The 24,976-nt window shown below is 37.6% G+C and overlaps 1 protein-coding gene across 1 annotated transcript in view; it reads right to left on the bottom strand.

Moving 5' to 3' along the window:
* tspan4a (tetraspanin 4a) overlaps nucleotides 1-19,016 on the bottom strand; it is a 145,121-nt gene extending 126,105 nt beyond the window's left edge. Inside the window, exon 1 of the mRNA XM_044355138.1 lies at nucleotides 18,916-19,016. The gene's annotated coding sequence lies outside the window, so the exon portion shown is untranslated. The remainder of the gene's footprint in view (nucleotides 1-18,915) is intronic.
* Nucleotides 19,017-24,976: the final 5,960 nt, after the last annotated feature.

Genomic DNA, 24,976 nt, shown 5'->3' with positions numbered 1-24,976 from the left:
TTCGAATCCCGAACCCTTTTGCTATGAGGCAGCAGTGCTGACCACTGCACCACCGTGCCACCCTATAACAAAAAATGCTTCTAAAATAAATTGCCTACCCCAGCTTTAATAAAGTACCTAATAATATACATGAGCAAGATCCCCATGCATATTTAAAGAAGGCCTGTCAACTTGTGATTACACCACAAACACTAACTGAAACACTGCTTGTGGTGAAATATTAAGAACAAAGAGTCTTAAAATATTTATTCGTCTTAGTAGCTGCATGCAGATCTGTCTCTTGCTTTTCAGGTTCCAATGTTGTGCATTATTTGTCACACTAGCATTATCAGTCATACAGGGACAGGCCGAACGATGTAACCAGGACTTTGAATTTAATGGAGTTTGATGTGACTTAATTATGATTTAAAATGTGCTAAATAGTTAAATCAGGATTAGCAGCATAAGAGTGGTTTGGTAATCAGCAGGTAGATTTGGAAATTTACAAATGAACTCCAAAGAGGTCAAATCATCTGTGACCATTCTGCAGGTGCATCAGTCAAAATAAATTGCAAAATTATAATATGTCAAGGGAACAGACAGGAGGGAAACGCAAACTGCATCAACAAAAAGAAAAAGCAACTTAAAATAACAAAAAAAAGGAAATGATGGACACAGACCTGATATAACCTTTGTAGCCACGTGTGCAGACTGGTGATTCACAAATTTAAAAGCCTTTCTCAATGAGTACTTTAATTGTTTAGTCTGCCTCCGTTACTGTGCACACACTGTACTCTCTGTGGACAAAAACACTTCAATTTGTGCTTACATATCCTCTTTCTTTAGCCATGGTAGCAGCGGTCTGCCAGTCCACCACTTTGTCCAGACTTCAATGACTCAACAGCTGTTAGATCTATTAGATGGATTGCCATTACATTTTGTGAAAACATTCATGCTCCCCAGATGATGAATCAAGAGCAATTCTTACAGTAGCTAATTAGCATTGTAAGCATGCTAGCACGCTAAACAAATATGGTGATTATGTTGATTATTTACATTATACCTGCTAAACATCATCATGTTAGCATTGCTATCTGCTGTTAGCATGCTGAGATTTGCTTTAAGTTTAAAGCACAACTGTGCCGAAGTACAGCCTCACAGAGCCGTTGACATTGTTATAGACTGTCAAGGTGCTTTCAGACAGTGGGCAGTCGCAGCTGCTGCCTCCATTGCTGCTGAGGTCATCAGTGATGGCAAGAAAAGGGAGGGCAGCTGCTACTCTCATGAACACGCTTTTGCCGCTGCCGTCGGAGTTCATGACAGTTCAACTTTGCCGTGTGACCACGGTAACCACGGAAACTACAGCGAGGAAAACGCATTTGGGAAACATTACAGGAGCTGATTTTACTGATAGGTCATTTGAGTTTCCTGAACATGATGAACAACTCTCCACCGGCAGAGAACAGTCATATCAATGAGGAGAAATGGTATTGGAGCAGCTCCAGCTTCAAAGTCTGATTGTCTGGTTTAAGACAATAAACAACATTTTTGATACTGGTATGTGTAACATATGCCGCTTGCATGTTACATTAGATACATCAGTTGAGCTTTAAATGTTCACTATGTCTAATAGCAAAATCTTGTTATATAGAATATAATTTTGTCAGCAATTTTACCTTTATTTAATAGTTGTAAGGTGTACATATTTGTGCTATTGTCATATTTTCATGCTGTTATCTTATATTTAATATTTAATACTTGGCTACACGGTATCCAAGGTAACTATGCAGCTATAAAGCACATCACCGGGGGAACAAGTCAGACTGGGCTTGTATCCCTCAGGTGAGTGTGTGACTATTAAATGGAAACCTGTAAATATTAATGTATAGCTGATCCGAGAGAGACTTGACTACTAATTATAACTATATTGACATTCAGAGTGATTATCTGTGTGAACTGATTCATCTGTATCAATAGTGTCTTTGTGTAATTTGTAATATAGTGAGTCTTTGATCCTGGTCAAGGTTAGACCGTTGGCCCTGTTATTTAACGATTCATTGCAGAAATCATTTATTAGTATTGTAAGTTTCCTTTGATTATGATTTTATTTATATTAAATAGTTTTACTGAGACCATGCTTGTATCCCATAGATCCCAAAGTGCTTGTAAGCAATAAACAGTCATCAATGAATCTGTGTGTCTTCGTTGTCGAGTCAACAAACGTTACTAACTGTCAGCTGTTTGTCCACCATCATCATCACAACACAACGCAGAGACTGCAGGCTGTCACTATTATCAGCAATATAAAAGAAACTTACTCTGTACTGCTCACCATTTCCTCTGTTTTAAGTCACAACCTGCTTTATTTAGCAGCGTGATGAGATTGTAGGTGCAGTCTGTGGTGCACAAACTGGTCGGATCAGAGGTAGCTGCCATAGTGGGAGCATTGTGCCCTTCTGCCACCGATTCAAAATACAGAGCATTGATGTTGCCAGGCGGCAGCTGTGCACCTGCTAGCTAGCACTGTTTTGACAATTGAATGCCTGAAAAAAATGTGCTTTTTATCACTTTCTGGCACTGAAGTGAGGTGGGGCCCTGCCTAGTTCAGCTCTGGTGAAATGTTAACATATCAAACCATTCAGGAGGTCCACACCCACTCGTTAAGGCAGAAACTTCTGAACCAAGATGCTGCATTTGAACAGCTTTTCATACAAACATGCAACCCAAAGTGCTTCACATAGCAAGATTAAAACAACAAAGACTTAAAAACAAAAATAGACAACAATACATAAAATTCTTCAAGATTAAAAATTACAGCAGTAACGCAATAAAATGCTGAAAATAAATGAAGAAAAAGTCAATACAATAAACACCAGGGATAAAAATAATATAAAAAACAATGATTAAAGCTTAAAAACTAAGGCTATAACATTACTACATTACAAATTAAAAGCCAGATTAAAAAGATAAGTCTTTAATTTCCTTGCCATTCTAATATCCAGAGGCAGTACTTTTATGGGACACAAAAGGAACATTTTTAGAAGAGAAGCAGTGGAGGACTTCAGTGATCTGTCTGGAATATAAAATTAAAGAAAATCTGTAATGTAGGGAGGAGCAAGGTCATTTAAAGCTTCATAAACATTTAAAAGAACTTTAAAATCAATTCTTAAAGATACAGGTAGCCAGTGTAGTGTCTTAAGCAGTAGGGGGGATGTGATCTATGTTTTAATTACGACTCTGGCCTCAGCATTCTGAACTAGCTTTACTTTTCTTATAGACTTTTTAGTTAATCCAGTAAAAAAGAGAATTACAATAGTCTAAACAGCTATTAATAAAAGCGTGAACGAGCGTTTCAGCATATTTCTGAGTTAAAAAATGTCTGACTTTGGCAATATTTCTGAGATGAGAAAAGGATGTTTTAATGACCTTGTTAAAGTGAGAATAAAAATTTAAATCAGAGTCTGAAATCACTCCCAAGTTTGTGATTGGTGTTCTAATCTGTATGCTAAGACCACCAAGCATTGAGTGCAGTTTTTCTCTTCCTGCTTTGGGTCTGGGTATTAAAAGAATCTCAATTTGTCTTGACAAAGTGGTACACAGCTGTGGTTGGTTGTAATAAATACATAGACTACAGTACAAGTGGTGAGAATTTACTTAAACGCGTGCTCTGGCGAACGACGTAGCAGGTTAATGGTTAATATATCCATATGTCACCATGTGTGTAAATGATGGTAGCAGTCTCATAATTAATAGATCCAAGCTGTTTACAAGAAGATAAAACGGTGGATGACTGGCTTCCATTATTTACACCTTGTGGTGGCTTTCTCATTAGTCCTGTTCATGTGATGTAATTACCCGTGACCGATGATCAGCCAGATGCAGAACAACTGGTAACTTCGACTTAGCCCTGTGATTATTTTCTTCCCTCTACAAACTGATAAGTAAATGACATCCAGATGCAGCATCACTCAGGCTGTGAAATCTTTCAAACCTGACAGAACGGTAATTTACACCTATAAATATCTGCATCTATTCATCTTCATCCACATCTCCATCACCTCATCAAACATCTCTGCCATAAGGGGTGTCAGCGGCTTCATGACTGATTCTGATCTCTTGCTCCACACCCCAGAATAACCAGCGTGAAAACCTTCACACCTGCAAACATGAGGTATGCATATGTGTCACATCTGCCATTTACATTCAGCTGTTAATCCCTCCTAGCGGGAAGGTTATTACCCTGCTTGCCAGTCAAATGCTGCCCAAGAACAGACAAATATGCTTTCTGTGTGGACATGTATTTATGGACATGAAGGGAAGAAAATCCCCCCGGAGGAAAGAAGCAGCGGGGGGTTGCTGTAAATTTAACCATCCATTTTACAGACACAAACATGCATCTTGCACATGTGAAAATTCATCGTGACACATGTATGAATGACCGCCCCTGCTGCGTTAACATGGAGACAAGTAGTTGACAGTCTCATATATACACTACATGACTCCCACTCCCAGATTATATTACTCGAAAAAATCTATTCACACTGTTGGTGGTTTTAACAAAATCCTCTTTCACTCAAATAATCCAAGTAATGCGTATTTCCTGGTAAAAACTGAGTCAGCTGTGGTGTTTTAAAGCAGGTTACTTCACAAGTGTTTGTGTGGATGGTGTATCCAATGGTGCTGAATGAAAAGCAAATTGGATTGTCCCATTTTAACGCCGCACATGTCCACACGCACAGGACAGGCTGAAATCTGATTTGCGCGGCCAAACTGAGACACATTTATTCAGATTTGAGTCGCAATTTCAAATGAATGGTTTAAATCTTATTTGTGAAACTCAATTTCTGTGTGTTGTTTTTGCTTTCCGGGACTGAAAAGCAGGCTGCCAATCACGTCTTTGATTGTCCCATTGGCGTCACTCGTTATACAGAGGACATTCACAACAAGTAAACTCAATCCAGCTGTCATCACACTGATGGGCTCTAAAACACAATGCATGTGAATGAATGCCCAATCACAAGGTAATCAGAAAGTATTTTAGCTGTCAGTATCTTCCAAATTGCAATATAAGTATAAAGATTACTGCTTTTTATGCCTAAGAAAGTTTGGACTGTTTAACAAATGGTTTTGAAGTGTAATGAGATGCAGTGAGTTTCTTTGCATGGAGATTGAGCATATTAATTTAGCTGAATGTGTTCATAACGCACCGAATCTCATAATTTGCATTTACTCCAGTCTCTCTTGTATAATTTCCTCGAATTCACTGAGTTTATAGTAATAAACAGGCACAATTTCAAATAAATCCACCGTTTCATTTCTCAAGCCAAACTCACATCCGCACAAAAGCATACAGAGACATATGTCCTCCCTCATTCACAGCATTAAGAGAGTATCACATCAAAACACATGCACACAAAAACACACACACACACACACACACACACACACACACAAACAGCTGAAATCCCAGTGTGAGTAATCTCATCAGAGGAGTGTACAGACAGGTGGCTGTGTGTAGGCAGACCTGCTTGATCCAGAAGACAGGGAGCACCAGAGATAACCGGTGATAAAGTCCCTGGTGCAGACATGAAACGACTGGGATCGCGCCACATCAATTGATGTACAAGTGTGTCTTTGTGAAAGTGTGCCGGCATGTGTGTGAGCACCATCTTTCCTCAAGGGCCTTGGTCCATTGTGTTCTCTCGAGACCATCAGTCTTTAATACACAGATGCAATAGAACTTGCCGCAGTCTGTGTCTCAAGGGCATCCAAACATGGCCTTGTTTAGCCTGACGGGCTGCGAGGAGACAGGCTTGTAATGTCTTTAAATTTTAAAATCATGTCATGTATGCATATTTTTTTGAAAAGAGTAAAACTACTGTAATTATCTGTTAAAGGATGGCATTCAAGCAACCGAGTCATTCTGGTCTGCGGTGCAGGATATGATTACCTTCTGCAACCTCTTTTATAAAACTGACAAGGCTGAAATGGATTCAATGCAACCAGGAGAGCAGCAATTCAGTGGTTTCGAAATTATGACATGAAGCTTTTTTTAACGAATCCCTTTTGTGGTAATGTTTCATAAAAATGCTGAAATAAAGGTTAAAAACTGCCAGCCTAAAAAGCAGCTCAGATAAACAATTCCTAAGCTCGCTGTAGCATTAGATTTCTGACGAGCTATCCATAATTTGGTATGCTTTGGTAATTATTTGATTGCGTTTCTATGGTGATGTTACACAAGAAGCAGAACGATGACGTCCGGGCCTCACAATGGAGTGATGAGAACAAGGAAAAAAATATAATAACAGTCAAAGACAGATTAAGTATTGTTTGTTTAATAGATTATTAGCTGATTCTGAGACATAGTGAGCTTATTGTTCACATGGATTTCCAAAAACATGATAAGAAAAGAATAAGAATTTTTTCATAAAGAAATGCATGAAAGCATGAAAGTGTATTCTTGACCCAGGAAATAGCAGCTGGACAAAAAGTCTTAAAGTGCCCATTCATTCAAAAATGTGTTTTTCTTTGTTACTTCAGTTGAATGTTTGAGCTTCACTCTGCAGAATGATGCACATGCAGAGTTTGACACTTAAAGGCTGTTTTCACACTGATCTGCTGAAAGGGGGAAATTTCACTGCGCTCACCAAAATGTTTGAGTTTGCACACTATGAGCAGGATTTGTGACATCACAAATAGTTTGGAGCCAGTCATGGTCGAGTATTAAACTTCGGTGTAAACTTCACATCGGTGTGATGTGGAAACCTGAAGCCTCCTTGAATTAGGAGATGATAACTGACAGTTTGATGATCACTGGGATTGTCTAACTGATGTAATATGAGCAGTGTATATCCATAATAAGGATACACACTGAGAAACTACCCTTGTCCACACAGACCCCTACAGGGAGGCGGGGTCCCTGAAAGAGCGTCTGATCTCATGGGTCAAACGGTTAACAGCAATCAGTGATGCAAAGTAAATAATTTGATCACAGGGAGCATAAAGGGATTCATCATCAAATGTGTGCAAATATTTCCTGAACGTAATGACGTTCATTTTCTTTTAAGGATCAGCAGTTGATTTGTTTGGGCACTATCTATTTTTTCATACCTTCATACCTGACATTTAATCAGGGTATATGACAGTATTTGTGTAAAAAATAAATTAGTTAATGAGCTGAGCTGCTGGTGATAGAAGTCATTGTAGCATGTATAACATTGTCTAGCCTACAATGCAGTGTGTCTAATATGCAATTAGCCTACTTAGACAAGTCTTGCTGGGTTTTAATACTTATGGCCTATAGAATAATGAATAGATAGGAAACAAAGCGCCCTTCTTCCACAGATTCTTGCTGGAGGACCTGATGACACTTGTTGCCGCAGCAGATACCGACACATTAGCAGGCTGAGCGGAGATGATGTGCGGGAGGTGGTGGTGGTGGCAGACTGGCTGTTGAATAAAATCATGTGGCTAATAAACCGCTTTCATAGTTGGAAGAAGATATAATATCAAGATAAAGTTACATGATTCCATACCACTCACAGTCGCCATCTTTCTCAGCCCGGCTGCCTGTTCCACCAGTATAGACTGTCTTCTGGTGGTGTGTGCTGTGCGCTATAATACGCCACCTCAATACAGCATCTCCATGTCAGTTTAATAGAAAGAGGAGCGTCTGTGTTTTTGATGGTATTGAAAATCATTCCCTCGGGGTTTCTAAATACCCTGGTATACCGTAATACCTTAATACCGCCCAAGCCCTGGTTGTGTGTGATTTCCTGCGTGGGTGTTCTTTTAACTATAAAACATGATCATGAAAAAAAAAAAAAACATCAAACAGCTTTCATATCTAACTCCAGTTGTAAAACATCCACACAAGCTATTGCATTTTATTGTAGCCGCCGCTATCTGGCACATCGAGAAAAAATGGACACAGGCTTTCTTTCAAGTGTGCAAAGACGCCTCCGTACCCAATTAACACGATTGTTAGCTGAGCTTTTCCTATGTGATGAGACAGCATGAGGTATTTCATTTGAATGTGAGCGCTGAGGAGGTAGGTGGCTTGTTTTGAATGCAAAAAAAAAAAAATTTCTAGACAGATTTTTAGATGTCAGTGTGCTGATTTGCGTCCTTTAACGCATGCTGTGAGGATAAATTATATGAAAATTATATGAAATTATAAAAGCGGGCACTTGATAAGTGAAATTTTTGTTAAAGCTGTCAATATTGTAGTTTAAAAAACACTTTTCAAACACGGTTTAACAAAAGACCAAATACTTGACAAATCAATTATAGCTGATTAACAATGAAGCCTCGTTAAGTATTAACAAGCTTAACAAAGCTCACTTGGGTAAAAAATATCTCCTACATGCTACATTTTTAATACTCAACTGATGCATTTCAGCTAGTTTGATGTATCTTCAGAAATATGTTACTGTAAGATCTCAGATTAACTATGAATAAATGATGCATTCAAAATCATTAAAACAGAATAATCGAAACTGTGACTGATTAAAATAAATATATCTACTTTGCCAAGAACAAGTGAGAACAATGAGGCCATATATCATGCATGTTTCCTCACCCACTCTGTTTGAACCTTGTGGGATACAAAGAGAGGAGGACAAGTTAAAGGAAAACATGAATAAATGAGTGGAGTAGCAGATGTTTCCATACAGGGGCACCCGGACTCACTGAATGCATTTATGAACATGAAAAGAATGTGAATCATACTGTATGTAATGTCCCCCGCAGTCACCATATCTCAACCCAGTTGAACCACTATGGGAGATTATGGATTGATGGAAGTGCTCTCCACCACCATCATCAATAAAGTCAATCAAATGAGGGAATATCTGCCGGCTGTTCATCCCTCCAGTAGAGTTTAGAGACTTGCTGCCAAGAAGCTGTTCTCCAGGCTTGTGGAACAACGCCTTATATTTTATATACTTTATGTTTGTCACCCATTTGTAGATGTCTTCAAGATTGCTGCAGTTTTCATAAACTAGAATTTCAATCTAAGGCTGCTGTTATTCTATATTTTCCTGACTGTCAACTTGTAGTTGGATCCACTCATTGTTGATTTTGCTCTTTTCGAGGGACTTGTTGACAACAAGAAACATATAGAATATATGGAATACATCTTTCTATTGCAAAATAAGATGTGTTTGGGGGGGGGGGGGGGGAGTTATTTTCTCCTACAAAAAGTGTACAACAAGACACCACAACATTTTTAAAGACTTCACAAACTGTATCTGAAAGTATTCCCCATTCATTTCACATTCATGGTATCCTCAGCCAGCTCGGATCTCCAGCCCCTCTCTGCATGCACACAGAGAAGTCATCCAGCTCTGTCCTTTCACTGCAGCCTCACTAATGACTCATTAAGCCCCCGCTGGCCAACTTCAAAATTGCAAGCTGGCACCCCATTAACTGTATCATCACCATTATGAACGGGTACGCTCCTCCTCTGTGTCCACATTTTCTTCTGTCGTGGCTTGTTAGAGTCACATCAGAAAAAAAGACTAAACTCCTTGCATGCCTCCCTGTTATAAGTCTCTCAGATAAAAATGGAATTAAAATCATTCCTTTCCCCTAACAATACAGTTCAAGATCTTCTGCATCACCTTTTGTGCTAAATATCAGACATGATTTGCAGCACTATTAGCTATTCTTTTGAAGCGCTAATGAATACAAGCTGGAGACTACATCTACTATCATAACAATCTGGTATAGGCAGAAATATGCAAAAAATTCAGGGTTAAGGTGGGAGTACAGTAGCCTGGACAGATGAAGCAAACATACTGCAGCTGCTCTTGGTGATTAATTCATGAAGTAATAATCAGGTTATTAATACAAGGTCTACTTAATGATTTTATAGTCTGATTTTAACATTTAAACAGCTCTCCCTTTGGCTGCTGTAACAAGAATCAACACTCATTCTGGTGCAAAAAGTGAGAATCTCATCTCTCACACCAAAAATGTAAAAACATGTCCAGAGAGAGAGAAAGAGAGAGAGCCTGAGTTAGATGGGCAGTCAGAGGAAAAATGCATGTTGAGGTTTCTCTAACACGCTTCTGTCAGAAATCACCGAGTCCACGAGAGCTACCGAGCCTCTGTCAACAACACTCTTCAAACTTTTCCATAACGTATCCTCCACCGAAAGGAAGCAAACACAAGTATCGGGTAACGTATTCCTCCTGACTTCTGACAGCTTTGTTTCCATGGTAACTAATCTGCAGGCTGTGGCAGTAAAGAAGTACCTTGTGAACTTCTCAATGAGAACAAGTCACTGTGGACTAAGGAGTGGAGGACTGTGAATGTTAATTATATCACAGACCTAGATAGGAACTCAACAAATAAGAGCAAAATTAGGCAATGTGTGCTCCATCACTTCCTTTCTGTGTATTTTTAAAAGTAAACGTTTGACTTTGTCGTATTAAAACAGCACTATCTATATGATGATAGTGTGTGTGTGTGTGTGTGTGTGTGTGTGTGTGTGTGTGTGTGTGTGTGTGTGTGTGTAGGTTTGGCAGGATGGAGCAGACCGTTCAAAGGGCACAGTAATCAAGGCTACATGAGGGTTAATTACAGTGCTGGGAAAATCATTGCTTACAAGAGCTAATGACGTGTGACATTAGCCACTTTGAGCTGATTGGGAATATAATTAGAAGAATCATCCCAAAATGGCACGAAAACAAGATATTCTATTAGTCAGCGACATGGCCTGAAAGAACGAAGACATGGCAAATCAAGAGAGTCCAATAATCAGTACTATTCAAGAGAAGAAAGCTGGTATTTCTCACAGGAGTTGTAAAATAAAAAACAAAAGGCTGAAAAGACTCTCAGGAGTTTTTTGCCATCAGGATTTTTGTGCAAAACAGGTCGATATGCAGCAGTTATGAAGCAAAAATTTCAATTTTTATTGCCATTTTTCCTCATCTATGATGCCTTCAGGAAGATACAACCCCTTAAACTTCCTGTGTTTTGTTTTATAGGTTAAATTAGGACTGTTTTGTTTCTGATCCACACACACGAACCCATAAATGTTGGTGTGCTCTTTTTTAGTTTATTTATAGTTGTTTACAAATGAGTTAGAAATGAAAAGCTGAAATGTTTTGAGGCAATAATAATTCAACTCCTTTGCCGTGACACTTCAAATCAAGTTTGGCTGCATCCAATTTTGTAAATGTCTTTTGGATTCTCTGCAGTGTGAATTAACTTGTCGACGTGTGTTCACTTCATATGGCTGGACACGGTTTTGGAATGAATGCCAATCACGATGCAATGACATGGCGACACGCAGTCGATGGAGTCATATGATTCTTAGACAGAGATAAACATTAGACACAAAAAAGTTTAAAAGGAGCACAGCAGGGGGCATTGTTAGGAAACAGAAAACTCTAAGTGCACAGTTTCATCCTAACAAACTGAGCTACACTGAAAAAAAGGGCCTGCATAGATCAGGGGACAGCACAAGAGCAGAATTAAAGTAGAGAGTTCCTTTGATGTGGTGGGAAATCTTAAGAGAGGGACAACATAACGTTTACTTCTCATATCTTGGCTGTAAAACAGTCATGAAGTAACGGCTGGAAAAAATCCCACATGACAGCAGCAAAATACTACACAGTGCAGAGAAAGGGCATATTATATGTCACGTCATCACAGTGTGTGTGTGTGTAAAGAGTCACTTCTCTGCCATTAAAAGCTGATGCCAAACCAGAAATTCCTTAAAGGGGCACTCCAGTAATTTTTAGTATTGCACTTCTATAAAGTTGAGGGACTTGCAAGAGAGCCAAGATACAGAAAAGAAAAACTTGGGATCCCAAAATTCCCTAAATAGCATATTTCACTGGATGCTCTCTACCTTAAAATGCTTTAAATGCTTACATTTGTAATGCAGGTTCTTTGGTCTCTAGACCAAACTAAATAACAAAATAACCCTGAAAGAGTTTATAAAGCTCCTGCAGAGCCACAGAAGACATTATACAACTGTTCTCACAGGCTGAGTGAATAAGTTCTCCTCATGATGATTAAACTCATGATGTGTAAAATTGTTCAAGTTTCCTTTCATGTATATGAAAAGTCTGCTAATTTCTTATAGAACATCAGAGTATTAATAGCTAATGTAACATCCTTCTGATTTGTATCTTGATTTAAAAAAAATACTGTTTCATCAAAGAAATAATTAAAAAACAAGGTACAAGTCAGAGCATGTCACACATAGCTGAGGTGGTTGCCACTTCCTTTTCACTCCTCAACTCCACCCAGACTCCATTTTCCTTTGATGGAGTTTTAAAAAGCAAATTGTCTGTCATCAAGCCCTAAACCCAAACAGGTTAAGAGGTTGGACCACCTAAGACCACCCGTCACACGCAAACTCTCTGGCTTTTATCCCACAGGGAACACAACAGTTCAACCAGAACTTTGTGAGGAGGGTAAATGGTAAATGGACTGTACTTGTATAGCGCCTTTCTAGTCTTCTGACCACTCAAAGCGCTTTTACACTACAAATCACATTCACCCATTCACACACATTCATACACTGAATGGTACAGGGGCTACCATGCAAGGTCCCAACCTGCCCATCAGTGGAAATCTAATCATTCATACACATCCACACACTGACACAGCCATCAGGAGCAATTTGGGGTTAAGTGTCTTGCCCAAGGACACATCGACATGTGGACTGGATGAGCCGGGAATCAAACCGCCGATCTTCCGATTAGTGGACGACCCGCTCACAAAGTGTAAACTTTAATTTTGTTTTAATGTTAATCCTACTTTTAGATGTATGACTGTAGTTTTGTGTTGTCCATGGGTTGGTTATAGGTGTTTATCTTGTGTGCTTTACAGCATTGGTTAATTAGGATGGGAGCACTGTAATTTCCATACTTTTTATGGATGAATAAATTGAACCTTGAACCTTGAGACTTCAAAGCGTCCCTTCAGAAACCTGGGTGACGTCCCTGAAAATATATATCGATGTGTTTCTACAGTCTATGTTAATAATGCTGGTATTGAAGCGAAATACTCAGTGGGTTGGAGCAGAAATTTACATTTTAACAGTCTCAGACAATGACTCTTTTCACGTTTACATTATCTGCAACATTTACTACAGTAGATGCTGTTATCCAGAGAAACATTAAATCATCATCTTCGACAGCCTTTTCAGATTAAGTGAAGATATATGTTTTATGATAGCAATCTTTTATGTCGGATTAAAAAGCTACAGCTGATTTTGTACAACAACTTTCCGTTTAAAAAGAACATGAGAACTAGTCATGAAACAAAATAGAGTAGCTTCAGCACTGGAATGTATAAGTAGTTGAGTGACAGAGATAAAAAAAATAAATAAATTAAAAAAATCCCATTCGAGCTGTTCACAAAGGCTCCCTACGGAGCTTGAAACTGCACATTTAAGAGCTAAAAAAAAAAAAAAATCCCCAAATCCAGATGTGACAAACAAACAAAGACACATCGAAGAAGAGCAGATGCTGTCATTTCAGCCACGATTGTCTCTAAGAGGACGTAATACTATTTAAATGGGACGATGTTTAAATTCAAGAGAAAAACAAAAACAAGAAAATTTAAAGCTGTGTTCAATTTTTCACTGTAAATTATTCTGTGTAGATTGTCGACAACAAATCCTGATGTACTTTGTATTCAATCTGGCACGCTTTCAGGGCATCATGGGGTTTTGAAACTTTCTAAAGGGATTGTACTTCAAATCTAGAAGAGAAACGCTCTCCATTTTAAAGTCATGAAAATTGATTTCCACTCTGAAGCTATAGCATGATCCGTGTCCAGGGAGCCAGCCTCTATAAAGTTAGACTAAATCAATTAAGATCACCGATGACTGGCCACAAGTGGCTGCCAAAAATGAATGCAAATGAGAGTCAAGCTCTTATTTTGAGATGTTTCCTTCAGTACAGGCTGCTCAGACAGAACTTAGGCTGTATTAAAGAAAGAGGAATCATATCAAGAAATGGATGATGTGGAGAGAAATCTGAGGAAAATTAATGCAAAGATAACCTTTAACGATGTAAACAGGCATGTACAGGAAATATGTTGACTTTGTGGGATGCTTGCATGTTTAAAGCATTCCCCATACGATGCAAAATTACAGGTTATGTAAAGATTGCACCACCAAAAGGGATAAAAAAGAAGCAGCTATATACAGAATGTTAATGCTTGCTGCTATTTATATCGTCTACAATGAAAACTAAGGAGTCTAAACAAAAGATTAAACAGAATATATATCTCTATGTGTCAACTAGAGGTAAATTACGGTGAGAAAAGTGAGATAAAGAGTGTGAGGAGAAGAGGAAACATCAACTAATGTAGTGAAGGGGGGGGAAAAAAGCCTGTCAATGTGTGTGTGTGTGTTTTCTCTTTTTTGGGTTTTTTTTTTTTTTTTTTTTTTTTGCTGTGTTAAACTGGGCGTGAGACTGGGAGTCAGCAGCAGTGAAAGAGTGTGGTTATGGCTTGTGGTCAGCAGAGCTCTCAACAAGAAGACAAAATAGACCCTTCAAAATGTAAGAGGCCCATCCTGAGAGGACAGGCTGAAAAATAAAACAACTACCATGTGTGACATCAAGTATGTGCAGTTAAGTGTAAATTATTGTAGCTGTAACCATGGCTGTCAAACACACACTGCCTGTATTTCCTTTTCTCATGGTTGAGAGCAGCCTTAGACAAATCTGTTCCCTATTGAGAATATATTAAAAAAAGATATATGAGGTAATACTTTATTATTTTGTTGACAGCAGGCATGTAGCGACAGACCAGAAAACTAAAGTCACATCCGCTGTATTTTGGGGGATGTGGAGGTTTTTGCGACCTGTCACTACATGTGACTTTCAATTATGGTGAAAATTGGGTGTGGAAATAGTCTGCGAGGATAATGATGACTGACTACAGCAACTTATATGTTCTAAATTCAAGCCTTGACTCAAGTCTATGAACATAATAAAAACCATTTTGTTTATTTTTTTGGGGTGTGGTTGAATAAACAAAACTTGTGCAATTTACTTTACCATAAACTTTGTTTAAAAGGTCAGCTTTCTTATATATATTTTTTGTAACATTTAACAGAAGAAAACAATACTTTTAGTCATTTTTTTAAGACGTGTGTCTGCAGATCACCAAATAAGATCATAGTAAGTCTACTGTCTGTCATTTTTCAAACCAAACCGGCCAAAAAACACACATGTTTAGTAGTCATAGTTTCAAAACTCTTTGCTATTGCCTTGGATGACGATATTCACTTGGAACGCATTTTGAATGACCTAAATATGCGTCAGACATACAGTAAATGACATAAACACTTTCTAAAAAATAGAAAATTGGTATGTATATTGCCTCCTGACAACATTTCTTCTAAAATCCTAACATCTATTTCCTGTATTTTTCTGTTTCATGCTGCAGTTGCCTTGTTTGACCCCCCAGAACTATTCAAGTTTAATCTCCCTGTATCTTATCTAATAGTGTGTCTGTTTGGACCAATAATTACTTTAGATAGGCCTCATCATACTGCGTAGTATCTCATATCTACTGTGGCTACGGTATGTTGAGTCTATAATTAAAGGTCTGCTCCCTCTGCAGCCTATTACGGGATAACTATATATTTTGTCATATTTCACAGTTTGGTTTTGCATCCACTGCTGCACACTATTACAAACTGTACATCTGTCCTGCATCATGTTATGTTACCTTACCCCTGATTCCCCTTAAGATATATTTTTCATTCCTAACCTCACACAACCCCTCCTACCAAAGATAAGAAAAAAATATCTTCTATATGTTACCTATATTCAACTTAACATACAGTATATTTCTACATTCTCTTTTTTCTTCTGGCAGAACTGAAGAAAATTGTGCTACAAGAACATGAGGCTGAAAACTGCAGGCATAAACTGTACTGAGGGAACAAAGTGAGAGAAGACCAGCTGAAATCTGGCAAATAAAAATGTACTGAAGGTACATAGAGCTGAGGGAAAATTGGGTGAGTGAATTCAGAGCAGACCTGTGCACATACGCTAACACACACACACGCACACACACACACACACACCTGCAGGCAGTAGTACAATGCAGCCTTGTTATATCCACCTTCAGTAGAGCCAGTGTTCAGGGCAATTATCCAGAGAGTTGCCACACCTAGAGAAGCCTACAAGTCAGCCACAGAACTGTAGTTGGACAAACAACACCAGCTGTGACGATTAAAGAAAACACTCGACACCTCCTCTCCCAAACATATTTTCACTGCTTCCGTGAAAATACTTAGCTGCCATATACACTGTTAAGCAACGAGGAAAACACACGCTCAGAACTCTGTGTAACGGAAGCAGCTTTGGTCTTGGCTAGTGTTTGTGGGGTAAATGTAAACAGTGTGCAGCTGCCAACTGTCCGGAGTCATCAGTTCATCAGTTCAGCCATGCTGGAGCTGATGAAACGTGGGAGGACGTGTCTCAGTGCACATCTTGGAATGTGTCAAAGCAGTCTGACTGTCACTGTGTGCTGGTAAGAGCAGATTTCATGAGGAAATATACAGTAATATGGAACACAAGCTGAATATTTCTAAAGGAAACAATCTCTTTAAATAGTTTTATACTGTTTGATTCAATCTTTTAAATGGAGTACAGTCCAGGAGTCAGTCTGTGATGTACTTTACTTCTGTTGTGGGTTCATTAACCACATTTCCCAGGCTGCAGTTAACAATTACTTCTATCACTTATTAATCTATTGATTGATATTGATCTTCAATGAATTGTTCAGTTTATAAATATCAAACATTATTAGAATAGTCATCACTTCAGTGAGCTATGGGAAGAAATGGAAGACAAGACTAAGAATCTACAGCTGTGCTCGCAGCTCTGTGGGCTAAATACTAACCCCACCTTGCTAATGCAATGCTAATATATTTATAATTAGCAGGTATAATGATTAATAATAATATAATAATATAATGTTCACCATTTTAGTTTGATGTGTTAGCTTGCTAACAATTCATTATGATTCATCTTGAAGGGGTTGTGTCTGTATCATATTTAATGATAATCTATCCAATAGTTGTTGAGACATTTCACTCAAAACCACAAATGTCGACCTCATGGTGGCTCTAAAAGGAAAGTCAGAGGATCAACAAAGTCGTACTGAGAGACATGATTGTCTGTGCAAATATTTGTGCCAATCCATTGGGCAGATCTTGAGATATTTCACAGGATAAGTGAAAAAGTTTGAGTTGCTGATGGTGCGAGAGGAAACATCAGGGAACCACCAAAGTCATTAAGATTCGTCCTCTGGTCACCATGGATATCTGTACAAAATTTCATGGTAAATGATCAAATAGTTGTTGAGTTATGTCAGTCTGGATCAAACTGGTGGGCCAACGAACCAACGTTACCATCCCTATTTCCACACGACTATCTTGGCTATATATAATAGGCTCATAAATTAGTTTAAAAATGAACTGATCACCAATGTTGATTGATAAATCAAGTAATTGTTTAAGTATTTCGGTAGCCTCAAAAGCAGACTAAAGTGCCATTTTGTTTTTTGAATATATTGTTAAACTAAAACTAACACATACATTTAATTGAAAATCAAATATTACTATTTCAAATTCTGAAAATAACTAATAATAGATATAAAATAGAAGTTTAGAAGTCTGAAACTAGGCTAGCACTACTCAGCAACTCCTAAAGGGAAAGTGTAAAGTTATAGGATTCATATGCATTTAATGAAAAAAGCAATAGCTTATGAAGAGAGAGAAAAAGCCAGAGTGATGCCTCTTATTCATATCAGTCTTGTAGCTGAATTGCATTCTGGTCTATCCAGCCTTCTGTTAGCACACAAAAATCTGACGTGTTTATTCTACAACAATACATTTCTCCATGTATGATTGTTGAGAATCAGCACAAAATCTAGAGTCTCTAAAAGAAAAACTCTTTCTTTTGGATTCTGAGGAACTGACACCAAAATCTGTTGTTTCATGTTGATGTTTTAGACAGTTAAGATTTTTTATTTTAAACTCTCATTGATGCAGCAATTAGAAAAATATATCACAAGACAAAATGGGCCAAAATCCAGGATACATCTCCTGTTTTAAGCTTTTCATGGTAGATTTCCCTTTAACGCTGCCTTAATGCCATCATTAAAGTTGAGATTAATTTTTAATGCATCATGTGGGATATGGAGCAGCTTCACCTGGGAGAATTTAGGACCTCTGCAAACCTAACAGAAGGGCACATTGTATGGCAGTGAATTCCTCTGCACTTTGCCAGCCAGTCGTGGCTTTGAAAAGTCAATGAGGCCCAAAGTTCCTGTAACCCCTCCAGAAGAAAAAAAAAAAAAAAAAAAAAAAAGAAAAAATGAAGGGAGGGAATCGCTTAAGGAATGGTTGGTATTCTGAAATGTTGTTCTTCTCCACAAGTTTATTTCTGTCTTTCATCAAGGTTCCAGGGAAACATTCCCCGGGCCAATCAGAGAGCTTGAGTTTCACACATCGCCACATTTCCACAATCATAACATACAACAACATATATTTTTGGACAGTTACTGATCAGAGAAAAGACACACTGGGTAATATTAAAGAGCTTCTTTTTTTTTATGAGCAAATCACACTTCTGGTGATCAGCAAGCTTAAGTATGATTAATGTAATCCCACCCTTTTTTAAACCAAGTGCAACAGTCATTGACCAATTCACACAAGATAAATGGAAGCAGAATATAGTTTATCTCTTCTAATTAGACAAATACAGAACCATGAAAGCTCCCAATTTATCAAAGTTAAATCTCTTTAACAAGGTCATTGACTTCTGTGCATGTGTATGGTAGAGCTAGAACACATATTTAAAGAGAAAAGATAGGAGAAATAGGAGAAGTCTGAAGCAAGATAATACATCTTATTTTAAATAGGAGGAAAAAATGACTTACCTCTCACTTATCTCACACTCTACACTCCCTCCCGGCAGTCCTTCTTCTTTCCTCTGTGTATGACAAAACTTCCCAAGTTGTTCCTCTCCACAGACTCTCTCTCTCTCTCTCTCTCTCTCTCTCTCTCCCTCTCTCTCCCTCTCTCCCAACATGGATGCACATGTGACTGTCATTGACCTGTCGAAAAGCAAAATGCCGACATCTAGTGGTGAGTAAAGCTATAGCATTTTAAAGCAATAGTCCGGTGTAGACAGATTGGCCCCCTGACAATATCCAAAAGTAATTTGTAGGCTAATTTGCTCTGATTAAGTGGGCAATTTAGAGGCATTGGCTGATGAATACTAATAGCTACTAATAATAAATATAAACAGTTTTGGCTATCCTTGGACACGTCATTAAAGCCTATAAAGTCAAGTAATATTCTTATTTTGTATCTAGGGAAACTTATTTTCACAGCCCATCATATAAAATATATTGTGGAATCTGATTTTGTGAGTAAGATTCAACTTAATGTTAAATTATAAGAGATCAAATGTGAATTGTCATGTGACCTGTGGATTGTGACACATTTTTTTGCCATATGAAATACTCTTTGAACATCTTTGAATCAGACTGTTTTGTGGATATTTTCACTAGAGTTTTTAAAATATATTTGAATGGAATATTTGCATGTGTGGTGTCAAATTATATACTTCCTTTATACTTAATTTCTTTTCTTTTTAGCCGCATTACCGGTACATTGCAGCTCTGTGGCACAGTTGGTCTGTCGGTCCACCACTTTGGTCCAAACTGAAATATCTCAGCAAGTATTGTATGGATTGCCATGAGAATTTGATTTACACATTCATGTCCCATCTAGGATGAATTGTTTTAACTTGACCCCTTTACTTTTTATGTAGCGCTACCATCAAATCAATTTTTTTGATTTATGACCAAATACCTGCAAAACTAATGATATCCCCATCAGCCTCAGATGTACATACTGTGTTAGCATGCTAACATGCTAAAAAAAAATGATAGTGAACATGATAAACGTTATACCAGCTAAACATTAGCATATTAGTGTTGTTACTGTATGTTGCCATGCTAGTATTAGCATTTAGCTTAAAGCACTGCTGTGCCTTAGTACAGTCTCACAGAGCAGCTAGCATGGCTGTAGATTCTTAGTCTTGTTTTCATACTAGTGAGTGTATTTGAGAAGACAGCACAAAAGGTCACTCCACCATGTGTCACCACACAAAACAAATGTTCTTGTTTCTTGCAGTAAGAAAGCAAATGTTGAAGTGAGCAAATGACTGAGGATGGTTGCTTCCTTGCACCCAAGCTGTATGACATGGCTGGAGGCTCATGGGGTTTCCAGTGCTCCAAACTGGAAGTGACTGTTTACTGGTTGCTTAATGAAACAACTTTTGCTGTATATTCCAAAACCAGGTCTATACTGAGCTTGACATTATAAATATCGGTTGGATAAAGCTGATAGATTTTTGAAACTGAAAGGCTTGTGTGCAAAAGTTTTAATGCCATCAATAGTTTTTATTTATCAACCTCATATAAAGTTCAGTAAACAGTAAACACCTAAAGTTAATCAATACGGTGTGAGCACACTTTGCCTTTAAAACAGCAGCAGTCCTCCTCGGTACACTTGAACACAGTTTTTCAAGGTACTTGGCAGGTCGATGTTCCTGCATCTTGGAGAAGTTGCCACGGTTTCCTCTGTGGATTTTGGCATCTCAGTTGTTTCTTTCTCTTCATGTGATCCCAGACTGACTCCATGATGTTGAGATCAGGGCTCTGTGGGGGTCCATACCATCTGCTGCTGTTCTTTTCTTCTTTTTTGCCGAAGATAGTTATTTATGACTCTGGCTGGATGTTTGGGGCCGTCATTATGCTGAAGAGTAAATTTGGGACCAATCAAACATCTCCCTGATGGTATTACATTATGGATAAGAATCTAAACATCTAAACTGCCTAAAAATTTTACTGTATATTGAGACTCAGAGCCAGAATCAAGTTTATTGGCCAAGTACTGTATGTTGATGCAGTAGCTCTCAGTAATCAATAGCTCTCAATACATTTACAGGATGATACAGACATACAGCTAAAAATAGATATAAAGCTAAACAAATATAAGCAAACATAAACATGAAGCTATTATATACAGACAAGAGCTGGACAACAAACGTATCTATATACAGGTCCGATTACATAGTTGTGTTACATGTAGTGCAAGAGTTCATGGTCGTGTGAAGATGTTGGAATAAATACTATAGGGATACTAAGATATGTACTTATTTAAGTGTCTTAATGTGTAAATATTGAGATTATCTGTACATTACAGTCTGCTTAGACTTGACAATGAAAGACTGTCATATTGTTTCACAATAATAATATATCATATACTCTGTTAAAAGAAGAGAAGAAGAATCAGCAAGGAATGATTTTATTTCAGAAGTCCTAATTAGTGCAGCAAAAAATGTGATCAAGGTACAACAAAACCATAAATAAAGATAAGTCTGCAACCTTAACATAACAAATATGACGTTCTGGAAAAATAAATAAGAACTGCTAAATATTTTGTCAAGCAAAGAGGAGATCACACAGTTAGCGTATGCTAATTATGCGGATGTAGGCTTTTGTTTATTTTTGCCTTTGGGATGGAAGTTGTTTGCTGAAGGAAGGTTTTTACATCTCTTTGAAATTATTCAGGTAATAATACATCTTTTCTGTTTACTACTAATTGGTGACGTTCAAAGTTCTGACTCTTCTTTGGCATTTGGCAGCACGTCATCAACTGTGAGATATTGTTTAATATTAATATATCAGTAAGGCAGACCTTCAGTTTCAGTAATGGAGTAAATGGCCACTATGCTGCTAAAGCCTGGGGGTTGAAGTATTGCTTTAGAATACAGGCACATATGCTGAAAGGCAAGCAGTGCAATCACACCATGTGTAATGGTTTCTTAAGTGAAATTGTTCCCATATTATTGCAAATAAGACGAGTGTTCAGGTGACTGTTTCTGCAGGGCAAGAGGATGTATTGAGAACAGCTGCCTTGGTAAGGTTATTGCGATAATCAAGCAATCAAAATCACATTAAGCGTTGGCATGTGGTTTACATGCTGAACAGACTCTGCACTCTATGTTTAATTAAATATTACACAAATTATATGTTGTATTATCATATATTATATTATTATAGTCTGTGATTCACAGACTAATTTAAATTTAAAAAAAAATCATGATGGAAACTTAATTCCTTCAATAAACTTTATTGTTCCAATGTGTTAAGGAGAGCTGCCTCCTTCATCGGTGCTCACAAAACAATAATGAAACAGACTCACCATGAATATATTGTGGCCAGGAAGCCTCAACAACAGCAGAGAGAGATATTCTAATATGTAGGTCAGAACTAACAGGAGTTCATTACCTTCTGCCCTTTATCCTCTCAACATACTGTTTTACCCTTATAGAGCCTTTTTGCTTAAATATCTTAAATGTTGGAAAACGGTCTCCACTGGCTGACAGTATCAACGTCATCAACAAGTTATTGCAGCTCTTCACTGAAACTATATGATGTTTACACTGAGTGAAATATTAAATCCCAAGACTCCAGTTTTTAATGGCTGCACCATCAATCGAATGAAAATATACCAGATGTCTTCTGGATCATTTTTTTGTTTTGTTTTGTTTTGTTTTTGTTTTTTTAATACACATTTCTCTAATTAAATCTAATTCCATTAGAACTTACAATAAACTAATGAGGGTTTGAACATTGTTTGGCTGCACAGCCGGACTTTGCAATGAGTTTAAAGGGTTAACATGTAAAATTTAAAGTGCCCCTCCACTCAGAAATGTATGCAGAATGATGAGTTTGACACTAGGAGGCTGTTTTCACATTCGTGAGGGAGAAAATTTCTCAGTTCTCACTTTAACTGTGAGTTTAGGATGTGCACATACGAGCATGATTTGTAACATTACATCTATTTTAGAAGCCAGTCGTGGTCCATTGTACAACTTCCACAAGTGTGATGTTGAAACCTTCAGTGCACACACACTGAGAATGGACTTGGACTTCATAGAAGTGTTGCAGCCAGCAGTTAAACTTATGAAATGAAAAATATTTTCATATATTTTTCATTGAGGGTGAAGAAGTGAGAATTTTTAACTAGGCAATTTTTTTAAAGGAAAAACGGTATTAGTCACAAATTATTATTATTATAAGCAAAGTTTTATAAAGGGTTTAAACATGCCTGAAGGTGATCTTTAACTCGTCCGGTTGAGCATTCACAATGACACATAATAGAATCATGGAAAATAATATTCACATGATGTTGGCAAATTACATGTTATGTAACTAATGCCTGCAGGTAAAGTTTCAGACCTGAATTTAAAAAGAAAAAGAAAAAAATGTTGTTAAACTGGAGCAACTAAAACATTTTTAGACCGATTTTGGAGTTATACTCATTGTGCTTAACAAACCATTTCTTTTAAGACAAAACACACAAGTGCTAGTATTAGCTTATATATCCATTATTAAGTCTTTCTGAAAAGTAAGTAATGTTAATTATTTATAAGACATATTTATAGAGATATGTATTATAATTATGACTTACTGATGTCATGGATTCAACTTTGTGAATCATAGTCTAATTTGGTAACAGTGCAGCACAGAGAAAATATAGAAAACAAAGGGGAAAACAAATCAGAAAATGCAATTTCTGAGGAAATTGTGTGTGACTGCTGAAAGTTGAAATTGATTGCATTGCTGGGAGATGAAAAGTACTGAAATTCTACCAAGACTAACGTTGTCTGCGGGTGGGTTCACACCTACAACCTCATGTTTGTACAACAGCACTGCTATGCACCGAGCTAATGTGTGACAGCACACAGCGAGCAAGATCAAATTTACATATTTAGACTTTTAATTGCATAACAACATAAGGGTTGCAGCTCCGATGTTGTTATAGTATTAAAGTGCACTGGAGTCACACTGCATGATGGTACATGATAAACATGTTAAGCAACTTTCTTTATAAGAGCAGAGTTATGAGGAACACTGCCCTGAGCTGGTGTCAAGGCCAGAACCTTGAAATCTAACAGGGAAAGCTGGTGATTCACAGGGATGAACCACAGAGCACAAATTCACATTTTGTTGAGGAAAAAATGATTTGCCTAAAACAAAGCTTCTATCTCAGAGATTTGAACATTATTAGAGGTGGCAGGACAAACTGAGTATGAGGATATATTATATGTGCACAAGGTGTTTGAAGAAAGAGAGAATCTGTAAGTTTAAGAGATGGGAGAGTGAGGAGACACACAGCCTGCTGATTCTATTGCAGTCAATGAGATCTTGGCAGCGCTCTCTCTATCAATTAAGGTTTAGATCTCAAAAACTATAACTCATAGGAAATATTTTTACATTTTGAGAGAGAGGAGGCTTGTGGCAACATTTTAAGGTATGATATGTGCTTGGAGAGTTAAAACTGTAAGAGTGAGATGTGTTTACTTTTTTTTTTCTCGTCTAAAAAACTGACTGACTGATGATGTCACACACTGATGTCACACACTGATGAGATCTGAAAACTGCTGTGAAACACAACTTTGAATATCGAAAGTTTGCTTAACGTTTTAAAGTTTCAACGGGATCTGTAGGCCAACGTGTAACAATAAATAATAATAAAATCACAAATGAAGCACAGTTTAAGCACAGTTAAATGCCAATCATATTTAAAGATATAGAAATAACCTCATTAAAATCCTCATAAAAATGCAGAATCTATGTAAATATTTTATTTTCAAAAGGTTAACTGCTGGACACGAGATGTCTCCTTCTTCACTTGGAAGTTCATTTTCAGTGTTTGTGCACCGGAGGCTTCAAGTTGCCACATCACACTTGTGTAAGCTGCATGCTGGACCACAAACTGGTGATGATGTCACAAATCATGCTGGTAGGTACGAGCTTTAAACTCATTTAAGCGGACACAGAAACTTTCAGCAGATTAACGTGAAAACAAACTCTGAACATTCATCATTCTGCACAGCGAAGCTCAGACATCCAACTG

This window comes from Thunnus albacares, chromosome 1 (genome assembly GCF_914725855.1).
Source record: "Thunnus albacares chromosome 1, fThuAlb1.1, whole genome shotgun sequence".
Taxonomy (NCBI): Eukaryota; Metazoa; Chordata; class Actinopteri; order Scombriformes; family Scombridae; genus Thunnus; species Thunnus albacares.
The sequence above is the reverse complement of the archived record's forward strand: the minus strand, read 5'-3'. Positions and strand labels throughout refer to the sequence as shown.